Genomic DNA, 14,461 nt, shown 5'->3' with positions numbered 1-14,461 from the left:
GCGCCTCTCTTCACACAAGAATGGACAGCAGTACAAACAATACAGCCAACGATAAAACATGTGACTGACTACTAGCCAAAAATAATACGTGTCCTCATTTCTCAGGCTAGTCCCGTGTCAGCCCCCTTCTCACTCCAGAGATTCACCCATCAGGGACCCAAACCTGGATATCCATTTCAGCCATTAAGAAAAAGAATATTGTCAAAGCCAGTAAGTCACTCCTATGAGACAAAAGCTGTTGGCTTTGTCAGTGTTTATCCATGTTGTGCAGCAGTGTGACTGCCCTGCAGCGGGGTGTAGGAACCAAACCCCCCCCCCCCCCAGTGTTCAGAGGCACCCCGGGGGCCACACACACAGAAGGAGGAAGGGAAAGACCGACGAGGATCACAACAACCACATATACCACAATTACTGTAGTAAGCACAGGATACATCAAACAGAAGGGAAGACAGAACAGGCAGAACCATGCTTACCTGGCAGCAGCACACGTCAGCCTTTACGTCCATGTAATATTTAATATAATTCAGAGGAAGTTAATTTCCAAGGGGAGAAAGTAGGGAAGTCCCAACTACCATTCAATCCTTGGCCTCTCTTTCATGGACACTGCTTCAATTGGTTGATGCAAGATTTCAATGTCTATGTCCATATTATTTATACCCTCTTTGCAATGTGCAACTGCCACATGTACTCGGTGTGCCCATTCCGTTCTTGGCCTCTTTGAATGTAGCGCACGGTGCGTGCCCTTCCCATTGTTACCTGAGGCAAAGTGCGACGCGTGCTCACGCTGCGCTGCCATGCCTACTGCGCCTTGTAGCAGGCGCTAAGCACCTCACTTAGAAGTTGGTTGAAGGTTACTCATCACAAACCTGACAGATATCCTGTCCACCCTATTACAAGTGCAGTACACATAGTGTTCACACTTAAGACAACTTGTCAGCCAGTGATCCCCGGGCATATGTGAAATTGGATAATTCATCAGGGCCGAAGGTGATAATTATTATAATCAATGGGAAGATGCAATCACTGAAGCCTTTCTCCCTCTTATTGCTGCTCACAGGTCGAGTAAAACATCAGGTGCAGCCCAGACCCTCTGCCAAGTGGTAATTTCAGAAGCCATTTATAGGTCACCAGGGGTCACAGCCGCGACCCCTGGCTTGCCCCTTGCGACACCTTGCAAAGAGGGGGCAGCTCGCCTGCAACACAGGGGCAGCTCATCCTTTTGGGGTTGCTTGTGGCTCCCTCTCCTTGTTTTCTCTCATTCGTTTATTACTCCGATAGTGAGAAGTATTCGTCTATTCACTGTTAATGTGACTGAGGTAAGTCTATGTGGCCGCTGCTTCCTCGTAAATAAGGTTTGTGAAAGGTTTGATTTTTTTAAAATACAGCATGTTTTTTTCTAGGAAAACAGGCTGCATTTATATGAAAAAGTATTGTGCTATTGAAAAGCAATCACAGACTTGTGGTCTGCTGACCTCAGCAGGCCACCATCCCTGTGCTGGTAGCAAATCGAAGTGCATTGTAATTTGGGGCCTGCAACATGCATATTAATGAAGTTGATTGGATTCTGAATCACTATGAATGATGTTCTTGCAAATCAACTTATTAATACACAAGTCGATTTTCAAAACCATAATCAATTCACTGAAAGTCAGTGTGCAGTTTGTGACACTGACTGACTCAGCTCTTATGCATGTGCACGAGGTCCTATGTCTCCTAGCAGCAGGATCATGACTCAGCAGTCACCTCTGCGTGAGCTTCGATTCTGTGTGTGCTGATGACAGGTAAGATAATAATAGCTCCTGATAAAATCCAGCATCAACGTGTTCAGAATGTATTGGATGTGGTAATTACCGCACACATACAGACTTTATCAGGGCGCTCATACTTGAGACAGGGTGTCTTGTATGGAGAAGGGAGACTCGCAGCAGACCACAATGGCTACCTAGATCACGACTCCAGTTACATGAAAACACACAGTGCAGGTCCAAACTGGCACCAAGCACACCACCCTTCCTTTCAATCTGCCACGCACCCTAGCTCAGGAGTGTGTGTGTGTGTGTGTGTCTGTGTGTGAGAGGTGGAACCTGACTGGGGACTTGTGACATCCATGGGAGTGCGCAAGATATAACTTATCTCCCCTAATAGAAACAAAAATGCAGAATACAATTGTGGCACAGTTCATCGTCTAGGATTGGTGAGGCGTTAGTCTATAGTGTCCTTCTCCCGATCCGGGAGGATCACCTTGGTCATGGGAAGATTGGGTTGTGGGTGGGTCACTGGCCAGGGTCACTCTCGTGGCGTTAGTCTAGAGTGTCCTTCTCCCCATCCGGGAGGATCACCTTGGCCATGGGAAGATTGGGTTGTGGGTGGGTCACTGGCCAGGGTCACTCTCGGGGCGTTAGTCTATAGTGTCCTTCTCCCCATCCGGGAGGATCACCTTGGTCATGTGAAGATTGGGTTGTAGGTGGGTCACTGGCCAGGGTCACTCTCGGGCGTTAGTCTATAGTGTCCATCTCCCCATCCGGGAGGATCACCTTGGCCATGGGAAGATTGGGTTGTGGGTGGGTCACTGGCCAGGGTCACTCTCGTGGCGTTAGTCTAGAGTGTCCTCCCAATCCGGGAGGATCACCTTGGTCATGGGAAGATTGGGTTGTGGGTGGGTCACTGGCCAGGGTCACTCTCGTGGCGTTAGTCTAGAGTGTCCTCCCAATCCGGGAGGATCACCTTGGACATGGGAAGATTGGGTTGTGGGTGGGTCACTGGCCAGGGTCACTCTCGTGGCGTTAGTCTAGAGTGTCCATCTCCCAGTCCGGGAGGATCACCTTGGACATGGGAAGATTGGGTTGTGGGTGGGTCACTGGCCAGGATCACTCTCGGGGCGTTAGTCTATAGTGTCCTTCTCCCGATCCGGGAGGATCACCTTGGCCATGTGAAGATTGGGTTGTAGGTGGGTCACTGGCCAGGGTGGCTCTCAGGGCAACAAAGAGCTGAGGTTACTGCCCTTAGGTGCCAGCACTCAGTGTGATCTAGATGGGTTCATAATTCCAGGTTCAGTCACAATGCTCTTAAACTTTGAAATGTTCGTTGTCACACGTTTACATTATTACTGTGCAGCTACCGCCATGCCCTTTCAGTTGGTTAGAGTCCACAGAAAACCTTCAAAAGTTGTGCAGAATTTTCTTCCATGGTGTCGGATACAGCTTTTTATTTTATTTCACATTCTTTGTTCCCAGACTTGAGGAAGGGTTGTAATCAGTAGCCATCCTTCAGTGGTGGGAATGGTGCAACTGAGTGCTTAGTTATTCAGCACAGAGGTAGGAGCACACCAAGGAGAGCAGCAAGGGGGGATTGTGTCACATGCACAAAAAGCTCCAGCTCTTCCTGTTGTTCTACTCTGGTTCTCATTGTCTTCTTGAGAGTTTGGACTAGCCTTGTGTGTATGTATGTAGTATGTGCAAATCATTAAGTATGTAGTATGTGCAAATCATTAATCTGCCAAAGACAGTGGAGCGTTGTACTGCAGTAACTGCAAGGACATAGCCAACAACTGATTGAGAGGTAGCTGTTTTGTGGACTGTTACCGCATCCTGAGGTTGTGTTATTTAAAGAGGTGCGTCTTCAACCATTTCTGGAATCAGAGCATGGTTGAGGGGGTCCACATTGACACAGATGTATGTTGCAGATCCTGGGTGCATAGATGGAAAAGGCTGGTTATCTTAGTTTTTACATCCTTACACTGATTCGTCTGCAGTCTGGTGGTGTCCTGGCTGTGGGCGCGCCAAGAACCGCCGGAGATGGTGAGTTTCTCAGCCAGAAAGACTGGGGTGCTGATCGCGATGCTTTGTAATTGATGCAACTGGTTTTGAAGATGGTCCAGGCCAGAAAGAGGATACAGTGGATATCAATGATGATGGGGGTCATGTCATGATTTTTCTTCAGAGCCTGGATGAGATGTCTTGTGGCCTCTTGGATGCCCTTGTGGGGTAGGCGGGAGCAGAGTGTTATCTGAGAGGCCGTGAGCAGGGCGTTTCCTCTTCCAGATACAAGAGTACAAGGGCTAACATTGGAGTTCTGAAATTACTTTCTGGGAGAGCTGTTTTCACTTTCTTCAGTAGAGAAAGCTGGTACCAGACCATATCTGACTTAACATTGAGTGTAAGATGGCATTTGAAGCTGTCAAGCTTCATGTTATTGAGCCAAATTTGTACTATTCTGTGTTAGCTATTTTTGCAAATAACAGAAATTCTGTCTTGGTGGGGTTCAGCTCCAGATACATTCTGGACCTCCAGGTATAGATGAGGTGCAGTCAGTGTGTGAAACAGTGGATTTCTGGAACAGAGCAGACTTTCAGCTAGAGTTGTGTATTGTTTGCATATAGGTTACTTCTGATGCTATTATCAGTGAGTAGAGCCTCAAGGAGTGCCATGTACAGGTTTAAAATGACAGCGACTGTATGGTATGTTGCGGGACTCTGCCGGTGATAGGGATCTTCTGTGACCTGCAGTTGTCCCTGTGAACACACGGGTGTTGGTTGGAAAGGTAGGAGGAGAACCAGGAAAGCACATTGCTAGTGAATCTTATTCAAGGCTTCAGAGTGTGGGCGATGGTTGAGTGGTAGACAGTGTTGAAGGCGGCTGGGATGTCCAGAAATATGAGGAGGCAGGGTCATCTTCATCTCTGGTCACAAGGGTATTGTCTATGATGTGTATGGTGGCTGCCTCTGTGCTGCTGCATGTGCTGAAGCCTTTCCACCAGAAGTGGTAAATGTTTGGATCTATAAGTATTCAGCAATATCAGTGCCCTGGAAAGTTGGGCCATTGGCTGTTTTGACTTTGTGGGGCAGTTTATGCAAACCCCCAGATTTTCTCCAATTTAAGGGCTACCTGTGCAAATCAGTGCAGTTCAACATTCTGCAGCTTTTGATCACCATAAGTAGCTGATGCTCATGTCTGGAGTTGTCTCCCTTGGCGTAGGTGCAGTGAGGAGTAGTTGTTTGTAGTTGATGCTGATGTCTGAGGTTGTCTCCCTGGCGTAGGTGCAGTGGGGAGTCATTTTTTGCAGTTGATGCTCATGTCTGGGGTTGTCTCCCTTGGCGTAGGTGCAGTGAGTAGTTTTTTGCAGTTGATGCTCATGTCTGGGGTTGTCTCCCTTGGCGTATGTGCAGTGGGGAGTAGTTTTTTGCAGTTGATGCAGATGTCTGGAGTTGTATCCCTTGGCGTAGGTGCAGTGGGGACTAGTTGTTTGCAGTTGATGCTCATGTCTGGGGTTGCCTCCCTTGGAGTAGGTGCAGTGGGGTGCAGTGGGGAGTAGTTGTTTGCAGTTGATGTTCATGTCTGGGGTTGTATCCCTTGGCGTAGGTGCAGTTGGGAGTAGTTGTTTGCAGTTGATGCTCATGTCTGGGGTTGTCTCCCTTGGCTTAGGTGCAGTGGGGAGTAGTTGTTTGCAGTTGATGCTCATGTCTGGGGTTGTCTCCCTTGGTGTAGGTGCAGTGGGGAGTAGTTGTTTGCAGATGACGCTCATGTCTGGGGTTGTCTCCCTTGGCGTATGTGCATTGGAGAGTAGTTTTTTGCAGTTGATGCAGATGTCTGGCGTAGTATCCCTTGGCGTGGGTGCAGTAGGAGTAGTTGTTTGCAATTGATGCTCATGTCTGGGGCTGTCTCCCTTGGCGTAGGTGCAGTGGGGAGTAGTTGTTTGCAGTTGACGCTCATGTCTGGGGTTGTCTCCCTTGGCGTAGGTGCAGTGGGGTGCAGTGGGGCGTAGTTGTTTGCAGTTGATACTCATGTCTGGGGTTGTCTCCCTTGGCTTAGGTGCAGTTAAGAGTAGTTGTTTGCAGTTGACGCTCATGTCTGGGGTTGTCTCCCTTGGCTTAGGTGCAGTGGGGAGTAGTTTTTTGCAGTTGACGCTCATGTCTGGGGTTGTCTCCCTTGGCGTAGGTGCAGTGAGGAGTAGTTGTTTGCAGTTGATGCTCATCTCTGGGGTTGGCTCCCTTGGCGTAGGTGCAGTGGGGAGTAGTTTCTTACAGTTGATGCAGATGTCTGCCGTTGTCTCCCTTGGCGTAGGTGCAGTAGGGAGTAGTTTTTTGCAGTTGATGCAGATGTCTGGGGTTGTATCCCTTGGCATAGGTGCAGTAGGAGTAGTTGTTTGCAGTTGATGCTCATGTCTGGGGTTGTCTCCCTTGGCTTAGGTGCTGTGGGGAGTAGTTGTTTGCAGTTGATGCTCATACCTGGGGTTTTCTCCCTTGGCATAGGTGCAGTGGGGTGCAGTGGGGAGTAGGTTTTTGCAGTTGATGCTCATGTCTGGGGTTGTCTCCCTTGGTGTAGGTGCAGTGGGGTGCAGTGAGTGTTCTTGGGGCCACAGGCTCCAATACCCACACCTTCTGTCCTGGTTGGTACTGAATAAGAACAGCCTTCTGGTCATGCCATTGCTTTTGGAGCTCTTGGCTGGCCTGAAGGTTTTTACTGGCCTTTTTCATGTACTCAGCCATTCTGGATCTTAGGCCAAGTACATAGTCCACTATGTCTTGTTTGGGAGCTTTTAAAGGTTGTTCCCAACCCTCCTTCACAAGTGTTCGGGGACCTCTTACAGGGTGCCCAAATAGGAGTTCAAACGGGCTGAAGCCCACTCCTTTCTGGGGTACCTCCCTGTAAGCAAAAAGGGGGCAAGGTAACAGGACATCCCATCTCCTCCTGAGTTTTTCAGGGAGTCCCATTATCATTCCTTTGAGAGTTTTATTAAACCTCTCTACCAGTCCATTAGTTTGTGGATGATAAGGTGTGGTGAATTTGTATGTTACACCACATTCCTTCCACATAGCTTTCAAGTATGCAGACATAAAGTTGCTACCCCTGTCTGATACAACCTCTTTTGGGAAACCCACCCTGGAAAAGATTCCCAGGAGGGCTTTTGCCACTGCAGGTGCTGTAGTGGTCCTTAGAGGAATAGCGTCAGGATATCTTGTGGCATGGTCCACAACCACCAAGATAAACCTATTGCCTGAAGCAGTAGGAAGGTCAAGGGGGCCAACTATGTCAGCCCCTACCCTTTCAAAGGGAACCCCAACCACAGGTAGTGGAATAAGGGGAGCCTTTGGTGTGCCACCAGTCTTGCCACTGGCTTGGCAGGTCACGCAAGACTTACAAAAATCTTTTGTGTCCTCTGACATCCTAGGCCAGTGAAACAGGGGGGCAAGCCTTTCCCATGTTATGATCTGGCCCAAATGCCCAGCCAAAGGAATGACATGTGCCAGAGTTAGGAGTAACTCTCTGTACTGCAGGGGAATGACAAATCTCCTGGCTGCTCTAGGTTTTGGGTCCCTTGCCTCTGTCTACAAGAGGTTGTCCTCTCAGTAAACTCTATGTGAGTCACTGACATCCCCATTTTTCTGCTTGACAGCTTGCTGTCTGAGACCCTCTAATGTGGGACAGGATTGCTGTGCCACACTCAGCTCTTCCCTGGCAGGCCCCCCTCCACCCAAAAGCTCAGCAGTGTCTGCTGCCAGCTCATCTGGTGAAGGTTCTGCACAGGGAGGAAATTCTTCTTCCTCAGAAGGAGAATCATCAGTAGAGGGAGGGATAGTGGGTAGGGATTTACCCTTGCTACCCCTAGCTTTAGGGAACACTTGGTCCATTGTTCCAGGATCCAAGTTACCCTGCCCTTTTTGCTTTTTGGCCTGAGCCCTTCTCAAAGCAAAAATATGCCCAGTAATGCCCAGCATTGCTGCATGAGCCTCCAACTCCACTTCTGCCCAAGCTGATGTCTCTAAATCATTTCCTAGTAGACAGTCTATAGGTAAATCTGAAGCAACCACAACTTTCTTTGGGCCAGTAAAGCCCCCCCCCCCAATTTGAGATTCACAACAGCCATGGGGTGGCTAAGAGTGTTGTTATAAGCGTCTGTCACTTGGTACTGGTGACCAAGTAGGTGTTGTTCAGGGTGTACCAGTTTCTCTATTACCATGGTAACACTGGCACCTGTGTCCCTGTAGGCCTGAACCCCAACACCATTTATTAGGGGAAGTTGCTTATACTTATCCATATTAAGGGGACAAGCAACCAAGGTGGCCAAATCAATGGCACCTTCAGAGACTAACACAGCCTCTGTGGTCTCCCTAACAAGACCAACCCCAACTAAATTACCAAAAGTGAGCCCAGCTTCTCCCTTGGATTGGCTATTAGTAGGTTTGCTCCCACCACCACTGCTATTACTAGGGACACTAGAGTTTGCAGTAGCGGTTGTGGTAGTGGGAGGTTTGGTGTTTTTCTTTGGACAACTGGCATCAGTTGTCCAATGGCCTTTGACTTTACACAAATAACACCAAGGCTTTTTAACTTGATTTGAAGAGGATTTGGGCCCACCACCCCCACCAGAGGATTTTTGTGGGCCTGATGAAGACTAATTTTTAGATTTGTCCCCACCCTTGTCAGAAGACTTACCATCCTTCTTCTTGCCTTCCTTGTCACCCCCTGTATGAACGTTCCTGTTCACTCTTGTTCTGGCCCATTTGTCTGCCTTCTTTCCCAATTCTTGGGGAGAGGTCAGATCTGAGTCCACTAGATATTGGTGTAACAAGTCAGACACACAGTTATTCAGAATATGCTCTTTCAGAATAAGATTATATAGGCTTTCATAGTCAGAAGCATTACTGCCATGTAACCACCCCTCCAAGGCCTTCACTGAACAGTCAACAAAGTCTATCCAGTCTTGTGAAGACTCTTTTCTGGTGTCTCTGAACTTAATCCTGTATTGTTCAGTGGTTAAGCCAAATCCATCCAAGAGTGCATCCTTCAAAACTGCAAAATTGTTAGCATCACTTTCTCTAACAGTAAGGAGCCTATCCCCACCATTTACATTGAAAGATAGCCACAATCTAGCATCCCACTGCCTTTGAGGGACCCCCTGTAACATAAAGGCCCTCTCAAGTGCAGCAAACCACTTGTTAATGTCATTCCCCCTCCTTGTAAGGGGGAACTATCTTGTGCAGATTCCTGGAATCATGCTCTCTCACAGGATTACTATCAGGAATACTGCTGCTGCCACCATGGGGTCCTAACCCCAATCTCTGTCCTTCTCCAGGTCTAGGGATTCCCTGTCTAGAGCCAGCTGTTGCTGTTTAAGCTTCAGTCTGGTCTCTTCCACTCTCAACTTTTTGAGTTCCCTTTCTAACATGTTGTCTTCAGGGTGGGTGGATTGGGAATGCTTGGACACTGAGGACAAATTGGAAACAACAGAAGGAGATCTGTCCCTAACAGTTTGGACTCTAACAACCTGGCCTCCAGGAAAAAAAACATCCCTACTATGATGGGAGCTTCTATTACTACCAGCATTGCTCTGAGGTCTGCTGAGGGGCAGATTTGGAATAGAACCCTCCACACCTCCCTCAAGGGGTTCCCCTGAGTCAGAATGGGAGCTATCTACTAACTTCTCAGTTGAAGTGCCTGCTAGGGACTTATCATTCTCAATGAGCATGTTAAATACAAATTCTCTTGAAGGGTTCTTTCCTATCACTAAACCTCTATCGATGCAGAGACTCCCTGGGCTCTTGAAGTTTAAATTGTCAGAAGTTGTATTGACCATTTTAAGAGCAGTTCCTACATCAGACATGATAGAAGAAGGTTTAGAGACAGTGAGAAGAGAGAAAAAGTTTCAGGACTTTTAAAAGAACAGAAAAAAACACTTTTTCAAACGTTTTACAACTTTTTAGAAGTTTTGGAGTACTTTTCAGCAATTAGTAGAAAGTGTAAGAGAAGAAAGCAAAACTTTTTGGTTAGGTGTACATACACTGAACTTGTTTTGTATATTATTCTTTTTTGAAAAGTACACAATGACAAAGTGGTAAGTAGTTACAAGTACTTATCCCACCGCTGCACAACCAATGTAGGAGGCTGGCCTGGCTTGTAGTGGGTACCATAGGTACTTACACCTTGTGCCAGGTCCAGTTATCCCTTATTAGTGTAGAAGAGGTGTTTCTAGCAGCGTAGGCTGATAGAAGGTAGCTATGGCAAAGCAGCTTAGGCTGAACTAGGAGACATGTAAAGCTCCTTCTATACCACTGGTGTCATATGCACAACATCATAAGAAACACAATACACAGATATACTAAAAATAAAGGTACTTTATTTTTATGACAATATGCCAAAAGTATCTCAGTGAGTACCCTCAGTATGAGGATAAGTTATGTACACAAGATACATGTACACAAACCAAAATTATGCAGGTAATAGCAAAAGGAAGTAATGCAAGCAATGTAAAGTTACAGTAGATTGCAATAGGAGCACATAGGTATAGGGGCAACACAAACCATATACTCCAAAAGTGGAATGCAAACCACAAATGGACCCCAAACCTATGTGAGCTTGTAGAGGGTCGCTGGGACTGTAAGAAAACAGTGAGGGTTAGAAAAATAGCCCACCCCAAGACCCTGAAAGGTAGGTGTAAAGTGCACCTACAACCCCCAGAGAGCACAGAAGTCGTGATAGGGGGATTCTGCAAGGAAAACAAACACCAGCAATGCAACAACAGTGGATTTCCGGACCTGAGTACCTGTAAGACAAGGGGACCAAGTCCAAGAGTCGCGACAGTGTCGAGAGTGGGCAGGAGCACAGGAAATGCCAGCTGACGGTGCAAGGAAGCTGCCACCGGATGGAAGAAGCTTGGTGTTTTGCAAGAACGAAGAGGACTAGGAACTTTCCCTTTGGAGGATAGATGTCCCACGTCGTGAAGAAGCTTGCAGAGGTGTTCCCACGCAGAAAGACTGCAAACAAGCCTTGCTAGCTGCAAGGGTCGCAGTTAGGGTTTTTGGTTGCTGCTGTGGCCCAGGAGGGACCAGGATGTCGCCACTTGGATGAGGAGACAGAGGGGGTGCCCAGCAAGTCAAGGAGCCCTCACAGAAGCAGGCAGCACCCGCAGAAGTATCGGAACAGGCACTTGGAAAAAGAGTGAACTGGAGTCCACGCGAAGTCACAAAAGGGAGTCCCACGATGCCGAGGGACAACTCAGAAGGTTGTGCACTGCAGGTTAGAGTGTCGGGGACCCAGGCTTGGCTGTGCACGAAGGAAATCCTGGAAGAGTGCACAGGAGCCAGAGCAGCTGCAAATCACGCGGTACCCAGCAATGCAGTCTAGCGTGGGGAGGCAAGGACTTACCTCCACCAAACTTGGACTGAAGAGTCACTGGACTGTGGGAGTCACTTAGACAGAGTTGCTGAGTTCGAGGGACCACGCTCGTCGTGCTGAGAGGGGACCCAGAGGACCGGTGACGCAGTGTTTTGTTGCCTGCGGTCGCAGGGGGAAGATTCCGTCGACCCATGGGAGATTTCTTCAGAGCTCCTGGTGCAAGAAGGAGGCAGGCTACCCCCAGAGCATGCACCACCTGGAAACGGTCGAGAAAGCCGGCAGGATGAAGCGATACAAGGTTGCTAGTAGTCGTCTTGCTACTTTGCTGCGGTTTTGCAGCCGTCCTGAGCAGTCAGCGGTCGATCCTTTGGCAGAAGGTGAAGAGGGAGATGCAGAGGAACTCTGGTGAGCTCTTGCATTCGTTATCTAAAGAATTCCCCAAAGCAGAGACCCTAAATAGCCAGAAAAGGAGCCTAGGAAGGAGGATTGGCTACTAAGAGAGGTAAGAGCCTATCAGAAGGAGTCTCTGACATCACCTGCTGGCACTGGCCACTCAGAGCAGTCCAGTGTGCCAGCAACACCTCTGAATCCAAGATGGCAGAGGTCTGGGGCACACTGGAGGAGCTCTGGGCACCTCCCCTGGGAGGTGCAGGTCAGGGGAGTGGTCACTCCCCTTTCCTATGTCCAGTTTCGCGCCAGAGCAGGGCTGGGGGATCCCTGAACCAGTGTAGACTGGCTTATGCAGAGATGGGCAGCATCTGTGCCCATCAAAGCATTTCCAGAGGCTGGGGGAGGCTACTCCTCCCCAGCCATCACACCTATTTCCAAAGGGAGAGGGTGTTACACCCTCTCTCAGAGGAAATCCTTTGTTCTGCCTTCCTGGGCCAGGGCTGCCTGGACCCCAGGAGGGCAGAAAACTGTCTGAGGGGTTGGCAGCAGCAGCAGCTGCAGTGGAGACCCCGGAAAGGCAGTTTGGCAGTACCCGGGTTCTGTGCTAGAGACACGGGGGATCATGGAATTGTCTCCCCAATGCCAGAATGGCATTGGGGTGACAATTCCATGATCTTAGACATGTTACATGGCCATGTTCGGAGTTACCATTGTGACGCTATACATATGTCGTGACATATGTATAGTGCACGCGTGTAATGGTGTCCCCGCACTCACAAAGTCCGAGGAATTTGCCCTGAACGATGTGGGGGCACCTTGGCTAGTGCCAGGGTGCCCACACACTAAGTAACTTTGCACCCAACCTTCACCAGGTGAAGGTTAGACATATAGGTGACTTATAAGTTACTTAAGTGCAGTGGTAAATGGCTGTGAAATAACGTGGATGTTATTTCACTCAGGCTGCACTGGCAGGCCTGTGTAAGAATTGTCAGACCTCCCTATGGGTGGCAAAAGAAATGCTGCAGCCCATAGGGATCTCCTGGAACCCCAATACCCTGGGTACCTCAGTACCATATACTAGCAAATTATATGGGTGTACCAGTATGCCAATGTGAATTGGTGAAATTGGTCACTAGCCTGTTAGTGACAATTTGGAAAGCAGAGAGAGCATAACCACTGAGGTTCTGGTTAGCAGAGCCTCAGTGAGACAGTTAGCCATCACACAGGGAACACATACAGGGCACATACTTATGAGTACTGAGGCCCTGCCTGGCAGGTTCCCAGTGACACATAGACTAAAACAACATATATACAGTGAAATATGGGGGTAACATGCCAGGCAAGATGGTACTTTCTTACAGGTGCCCCAAAGTTAGGATGTGCACTTGGGATCTAAAATTATCACTTCCACACGAACAATAGCGCTGCGTCCAGGCACGGCTCTCTTGCCCCTCAGTCCTCTAGGATATTCAGAATTCTACCTCTCTGCACGTCCCTGTTATACAGAGAAAGGGAGACCAAAGCACTGCTACTAACCCCTTAAGCTCATCACAAAGTAATAGTTGTTTGTTAAAGCGCAAGACCGGAAATAATAAAAATGAATAAAAACAGTACTTACCCACGCTTCCTTGTCCTCCGCCCCATGTTTCTTCTTGGATGCAGTCAGCGCGAGTCCTCCTGGAGTCTCAGCCGACTCCCCTCCGCAAATCCCAATGCTGCTCTCATGCTGCTGATAATGTTAGCAGCATGAAGGAAGTGCCAGGATAGGTTGAAGCGGGCTGCTTTGGCCTGGGCCTGCTCTCCACCCAGCTGTCTAAGAGTAGAGAGGTTTAAACTGTGCATATCAGGCTGACCGTTGCAAGACAGTCGACCAAAGTGACATGCGCAGTGTAAACTGGAGCAGCCAGCAGCGTTGCTCCCTGCAGCCAATCAGCAGCTATAGCCCCGCCCAGCGCTGTCGCTCAGCTCAGCTGAAATAAAAAATTAAATGGCAATGAAATCTCTTCATTACAGTTTTATTTTTCATGGTTACTGCGCTATCATCAGGGGGGATGATGTTCTTCTGCCCTAAGGGAGGAACTGCCCCTGGGCAGGGGGTGAGGAGCAGTGCATGGCACAGGTGTTTCAGCAACTTATGATTTGTGGTACCGTGAAAACAGAGGCCAAGCGCGCCAAACTTTCTTTAAATGGGCCACATAGGCTGGGCCTGGCTCGAGTGAGATGTGTGTGTGTTGATGCCTGACTGGTGACGTCAGGTGTCAGTGTGTTTGCACAAGACATGGCACCTGATATCCGAGAGCATCATCTAAGAACCTGTTCTTCGAGGACCTGGGGGAATGGGTCAGTCAGGACAGAATGGAATGTAAAGTGATTGGCAGGCGTGCCTCACCTAGGTATGCCACCTGGGGTGCCAATCCTGAGGGAATTATTTTTCCCCTCCCACCGCTTGGCTGCTCCAGAGTAAGAAAATGTAAACAAATATCTTGCATTTTATTTGGAAGAAAGGCAGCCCCGTTGGTATCCCAGGGTTCAATTATATTTTGAAGTGCCATAACATACAGATGTCACCCAAGTATCAACAGACACTGTCATGTCAGTATTAGTGATCTTGGTGAATAGTTGATGTGTGTCAGGATGGCCGAGCGGTCTAAGGCGCTGCGTTCAGGTCGCAGTCTCCTCTGGAGGCGTGGGTTCGAATCCCACTTCTGACATCACCTTTTGATTAAAACGTCTTCTTCTTTGTTTTAGCAAAACAAACTTTGCATTAACAAATACTAGCAACGTGAAACCAGTAGCAGAACTTTTAATCTCCATTGACGAAGCTATAAAATCTTTTTAAACAAAAGTTGCTTTTTCCGATTTTTTTGCCATATATGTAAAAAAATCTATCCCTGAAGACAGCAGCAAGATTTGAGAAGGTAAGGAGGTTTGGGTAATTCAATAAAGTATTGCCAAGTAAC

General features: G+C 48.3%; 1 non-coding gene across 1 annotated transcript; it reads left to right on the top strand.

The window, feature by feature from the left end:
- Positions 1-14,129: 14,129 nt before the first annotated feature.
- Positions 14,130-14,212, top strand: TRNAL-CAG (transfer RNA leucine (anticodon CAG)). Its single transcript has one exon. It is a non-coding gene; the product is annotated as a tRNA-Leu (tRNA).
- The last annotated feature ends 249 nt before the right edge of the window (positions 14,213-14,461 follow it).

The sequence above is a fragment of the Pleurodeles waltl genome, unplaced genomic scaffold (genome assembly GCF_031143425.1).
Source record: "Pleurodeles waltl isolate 20211129_DDA unplaced genomic scaffold, aPleWal1.hap1.20221129 scaffold_67, whole genome shotgun sequence".
NCBI lineage: Eukaryota > Metazoa > Chordata > Amphibia > Caudata > Salamandridae > Pleurodeles > Pleurodeles waltl.
This window is presented reverse-complemented; position numbering and strand designations above follow the sequence as displayed.